Consider the following 6,506-nt stretch of genomic DNA (forward strand, 5'->3'; position numbering starts at 1 on the left):
CAGGGACCCCCGGGACAGGCCCGAACCCGGCTGGCACCAGGGAGCAGAGAAAACACACACCCAGCAGCAACACGGAGGGCCGCCCAGGCGTGCACGTAAATGGTCACCGCGCACACAAAGCCCGCTCTGACCTTGTTGCGGACTCTAGATGCCGCTCTTGGATGCGCCCACCACCCTCTAGTGGGCGCAGGGACTGCGTTTTCGGGGAAAAGGAAGGAAAAGGGAGTAGAAGCTTTGGAGAATGGAGGGCCGCCCAGGGGGCCTCAAGGACCAATCCCAGTTTGGATAACCTTGCAGCGACCGTTCACACAGTCACCCCATAAACATTCAGTGTTGGAGACCTACTGTGCGCGCAACCAATCCCTGAAAAATGTCCAGAGGGGGCGCGCGCACTAAGCCGCGCTAGGGAGTAGAGAAAAATCGAGGAAACAACGGTAAAGAAAAGGTGGGTGTGGCGGGTGCGGTGGCTCACGCCTGTAATCCCAGCACTTTGGGAGGCCGAGGCAGGCGGATCATTTGAGGTCAGGAGTTCAAGACCAGCCTGGCCAACATGATGAAACCCCGTCTCTACTAAAAATACAAAAAGTATCTGGGCATGGTGGCGCGCGCCTGTAATCCTAGCTGCTCGGGAGGCTGAGGCAGGAAAATTGCTTGAACCGGGACCTAGGAGGCGGAGGTTGCAGTGAGCTGAGAGCTGAGATCGCGCCACTGCACTCCAGCCTGGGCTACAGAGTGAGACGAAATCTCAAAAAAAAAAAAAAAAAAAAAAAAGGTGGGTGTGTCCGAGAGGGTGAGGGGTCCGGCTAGATCTCCAAATCGCCCTTCTCACTCTCACTCTCGTGTTTTGAGGGGGCTTCCCCGCCGCCCGCAGCCATGACCCCTGAGGCTGGGGCTGCGGCTGCGGCTGCTGTCTTTCCTGAGCTGTTTCCTGTCTGGCTCCTGGGGGCCCTCGGGATGGCTGGGAGGGGCCCTTCCTCTCATTGCCAACTCCCCTCACCCTCCCATCAGTTAGCGGGGAGGGTTCAGCACAGCCGTGCTCCTCCCACCAACCCCCTTCTACTTCAGGGAACTTAACAGTATGGGTTACTGGATAGATGGATTGGAGGGGGTGCTGCTCCAGGAGTCAGCCCCTGCAAGGGGCAGAAGGAAAGGACTTAGACTCCCACAGTAATTAGCGGGGACACAATTTTTTTTTGAGACAGAGTCTCCCTCTGTTTCCCAGGCTGGAGTGCAGTGGCGTGATCTGGGCCCACTGCAACCTCCGCCTCCCGGGTTCAAGCGATTCTCCTGCCTCAGCCTCCCAAGTAGCTGGGATTACAGGCGCAGGGCACCAACCCCGGCTAGTTTTCGTATCTTTAGTAGAGACAGGGTTCCGCCATGTTGGCCAGGCTGGTCTCGAACTCCTGACCTAAAGTGATCCACCCACCTTGGCCTCCCAAAGTGCTGGGATTACAGACGTTAGCCACCGCCCCCAGCCGGGGGACAGAATCTTGAGGAGCCTAGCAAGAGAGACGTTGGAGCCCAGCAAGAGAGACATTGGAGTCCAGGATGCTTGGGGGGCTGCCAAGCGCTCTTACATCCCAGAAAGGACAGCCGGGCCTGTGATAACCTCTTGTCCCGGCTTACTTATCTTCCTGCTGCAAGAGGTGTTCCCCACACCCCTGCCCTTCCTCGCTGTTCTGCCTGGGTCCTGTGCCCGGGTCGGGGGGGGTCACCAAGGGCAGGAAACAGCCGGCTTCGCTGGAGCCAGGCAGACCAGGCTGGAGCTGGGAATTCCCTCCTCCCTCCCCGATGCAGGCCCAGTCTCCCCTTCTCTTATTCAGCTTCTCCCTCAGGGTTCTCTGCAACCCTCTCCCAAACCCCTGCCCTGCCTTTTGCTACTCTCACTCTGTACCCAGATCCTGTAGCCTCTAAAAGTTATGTCTTCTGGCTGGGGACAGTAGCTCAGGTCTGTAATCTCAGCATTTTGGGAGGCTGAAGCGGGTGGATCACTTGAGCCCAGGAATTCGAGACCAGCCTAGCCAACATGGTGAAACCCCTTCTCTACTAAAAATACAAAAATCAGCTGGGCATCATGGCACACACCTGTAGTCCCAGCTACTAGGGAGGCTGAGGCACAAGAATCGCTTGAACCCGGGAGGCAGAAGTTGCAGTGAGCAGAGATTGCACCACTGCACTCCAGCCTGGGCAACAGAGCAATACTCTGTCTCGAAAAAATATATAAAGTAAATAAATAAGTAAATAAATAAATAGCCTGGGCGCGGTGGCTCATACCTGTAATCCCAGCACTTTGGGAGGCCAAGGCGGGCGGATCACCTGAGGTCAGGAGTTTGAGACCAGCCTGGCCAACATAGTGAAACCCCATCTCTACTAAAAATACAAAAATTAGCCGGGCGTGGTGGTGCAGGCCTGTAGTCCCAGCTACTCGGGAGGCTGAGACAGGAGAATTGCTTGAACCCTGGGAGGCGGAGGTTGCAGTGAGCTGAAATCATGCCACTGCACTCCAGCCTGGGCAACAGAGTGAAACTCTGTCTCAAAATAAATAAATTAATTAAACAATAGAAAACACTCATCTCAGTGGGGCACAGTGACTCATACCTGTAATGCCAGCACTTTGGGAGGCTGAGATGATAGGATCATTTGAGTCCAGGAGTTTGAGGCCAGCCTGAACAACATAGTGAGACCCTGTCTAGAAAAAAAGAAAGAAAGAGAGAGAGAGAGAGACAAGAAAGAAAGAAAGAAAGAAAGAAAGAAAGAAAGAAGGGAGGGAGGGAAAGAAAGAAAAGAAAGAAAGAAAAAGAGAGAGAAAGAAAGAAAGAAGGAAAGAAAGAAAACATTCTATTCCACGTCAGGTCATCAGCCCACACCCCACACCAGGCAGTAATCTATTTCCTACCATCTAGTGTGTGCCAGTCAAAGAATGAATAAATGAAATCTTTCTTGAGCATCTACTATGTGCCGAGTGATCACATTGCTAGTTTTCAAGATTTGTAAAACATGGTTCCTGGCCTCAAAGAGAATCTGGTAAAAATTAATATAGTTTTATGTCATCTGGTGAATTATAACCTGGTAGAAAAAAAAATCCCATGATTCCCCCTTTACGTGGAGATGGCATCTGAGATTTTCACTTCAATTCTCAGGAACCACCCTTAGTCTATCCTGTGTGTGTGAAGTCATGTCCTCCACCCTTAGACCACCCAGAACCACTTTCCAGGCAAGCAAATTCAGTAGCCACTGAATTACAGAACATGGGTGAGCATTCACGTTACTACTGAATCCATGCCTGTTCTGCAAACCAAACAAAACTCAGCCCTCCCTTCTTCATTATTAGAGCACTTTGCTGTTCCCTACCGAAAATATTAGGCTGTCACCTTTGTTCCCAGCCCAGAGCAATATACTGCTATCACACGGTACATTATTGGTACTTGTGCATAGCATCCACCAACAGCTACTGGAGTTTTTTCTTTTCTTTTTTATTTTCTTTTATTTTATTTTTGGAGACGGAGTTTCACTCTTGTTGCCCAGGCTGGAGTGCAAAGGCGCGATCTCGGCTCACCACAACCTCTGCCTCCCGGGTTCAAGTGATTCTCCCACCTTAGCCTCCCAAGTAGCTGGGATTACAGGCATGCGCCACCACACCGGGCTAATTTTGTATTTTTAGTAGAGGCGGGGTGTCTCCATGTTGGTCAGGCTGGTCTCGAACTCCCGACCTAAGGTGATCCACCTGCCTCGGCCTCCCAAAGTGCTGGGATTACAGGCGTGAGCCACTGCACGTGGCTCTTTCTTTTTTTTTAGAGATAGGGTCTTACTCTGTTGCCCAGGCTGGAGTGCAGTGGCACAGTCATGGCTCACTGCAGCCTTGACCTCCTGGGCTCAAGCAATCTTTCCTCAGCCTCCTGAGGAGCTGGGACCCCACGCAGGGACCATGCCCGGCTAATGAGTTTACTTTTTCTTGTCCAGATCGTGACAGTTGTTTTGAGTAATCCTGGAGTTACAGCTTTTCCTATTGTAAGAAATAACAAGCAACAAATCATCCCTTTCTCTGTAAATTGTTGAACTTCTCATTACTCTTTCCACATCTCAGTCTCCCCTCTTCTGGGCCACCTAACTGTGTTGGGTCCAAAGTTCAGGTTTACCCCAAAGTTCATGAAGTTTAAGCTTCAGCACCTCTCACCAGCCTGGCTTCTTCCACGGCCCTGGTTAATAAGTGCCACAATTTAAACAGTTTTGAAGGTGAGTTTCAGCAGGACAACACTTGAAATGACCTGAAATCTTACAGCTCTGTTACAAAAGGAATTTGATAGAGTTTTCAACATTACCAATAGAGTTGTAAAGCCCAAATAAATTTTTATAAACAATGATGAAACCTTAAAAACTTAGCCAGGCTACTCGGGAGGCTGAGGCAGGAGAATCACTTGAACTTGGGAGGCGGAGGTTGCAGTGAGCCGAGATTGTGCCACTGCACTCCAGCCTGGCAACAGAGTGAGACTCCGTCCCACCCCCACCAAAAAAAAAAAAAACTTAGCCAGGCACTGTGGCTCACGCCTGTAATTCCAGCACTTTGGGAAGCCAAGGCAGGAGGATTGCTTGAGTCCTGGAGTTTGAGACCAGCCTGGGCAACAAAGTGAGACCCCTATCTCTACCAAAAAATAAAAAAATAGCTGGGCGTGGTGGCATGTGGCTATGGTCTCAGACACTGGGGAGGCTGAGGTGGGAGGATCACTTGAGCCTGAGAGGTCTAGGCTGCAGGGAGCGGTGATGGCACCACTGCATTCCAGCCTGGGCAACAGAGCGAGACCCCATCTCAAAGCAAAAATTAATCAGCCATCCTAGAGGAAAGACGGAGAAAGAATAGAAAATAATATTACAAAATCATCATATAAAGAGGTGGTCAAAGAGTACACATCTAAGAAAAAGGTAGTAAATCCAAGTATTCCAGGGCTATATCAGGCTTCTTTACTATAAATGTTGTTATTTTTCTAGCTTGTATAATATTTATGATATTTGTCATATTTTAAACATTTGAGGTCAGTTGTGATTTCTTCTCTCAATCCAAAGATTTTATACCTTTTTTTTTCTTTTTTTAAGAGACAGGGTCTCCCTTTGTCACCCATGCTGGAGTGCAGTGGCACGATCGAGACTCATTGCAGCCTCGAACTCCCAGGCTCAAGTGATCCTCCTGCCTCAGCCTCCCAAGTAGCTGAGACTACAGGCATATGCCACCATGCCTAGCTAGTATTTTTAGTGTTTGTAGAGACAGGGTCTCACTATGTTGCCCAGGCTGGTCTTGAACTCCTGAGCTCAAGTGATTGTCTAGCCTCGGCCTCCCAAAGTCCTATGATTACAGGTGTGATCCACTGCACCTGGCCTGGCTAATTTATTTTATTTTTATTTTTTGTAGACATGAGGTCTTGTTATGTTGTCCAGGCTGGTCTCAAACTCCTACCTAATTCTAGCACTGTGTGAGGCCAAAAAAAAAAGTTGAAAAAAAGGCTGGGTGCAGTGGCTCACACCTGTAATCTTAGCACTTTGGGAGGCCAAGGCGGGTGGATCACCTGAGGTTGGGAGTTCAAGACCTGCCTGGCCAACATGGTGAAAGCCCGTCTCTACTAAAAATACAAAAATTAGCCAGGTACAGTGGCACACGCCTGTAATCCCAGCTACTCAGGAGGCTGAGGCATGAGAATTGCTTCAACCCAGGAGGCAGAGGTTGCAGTGAGCCAAGATTGTACCACTGCACTCCAGGCTGGGCGACAGAGCGAGACTGTCTCAAAACAAAAAACAAAACAAAAAGCAAAAAAAAAAAAAACCGGACAAGGTGTGGTGGCTCATGCCTGTAATCCCAGCACTTTGGGAGGCCGAGGTGGGAGGATCACTTGAGCCCACAAGTTCCAGGCCAGCCTGGGCAACATAGTGAGACGCCAGCTCTAAAAAGAAAAAATAGCCGGATGCGGTGGCTCACGCCTATAATCCCAGCACTTTGGGAAGCCGAGGCAGGCGGATCACGAGGTCAGGAGATCGAGACCATCCTGGCTAACATGGTGAAACCCCATCTCTACTAAAAATACAAAAATTAGCTGGGCATGGTGGCGGGCACCTGTAGTCCCAGCTACTCGGGAGGCTGAGGCAGGAGAATGGTGGGAACCCGGGAGGCGGAGCTTGCAGTGAGCCGAGATCGTGCCACTGCACTCCAGCCTCGCCAGGTGGCTAAGCACACAGCCTAAGTCGTGGTGCACAGAGGATCCTACAGGATCATGCAGGAAGCACAGCCCATGCAGGTTTCAGGTGAGCTTTCTGCAGAAGGTGATGATGTCTGAATGAGTCCTAGAGGAGATTGGCAGGAAAGGAGTTTAAAGGCAGAGTTGTGAGGTTGCCCCATTCAGAGAGCTGCCAGAGTTCACGACGCCAGGTCAGAGAGGGCAAGGACAGTGACCATGGGTGAAAGGGAGAGGTGAGTGAGGGCCAGCCTCAGGTCGTTACAGGTTTTTGCAGGACTGCCCTGGGGA

The sequence above is a fragment of the Pongo pygmaeus genome, chromosome 6, assembly GCF_028885625.2.
Source record: "Pongo pygmaeus isolate AG05252 chromosome 6, NHGRI_mPonPyg2-v2.0_pri, whole genome shotgun sequence".
In the NCBI taxonomy this organism is placed as follows: Eukaryota; Metazoa; Chordata; class Mammalia; order Primates; family Hominidae; genus Pongo; species Pongo pygmaeus.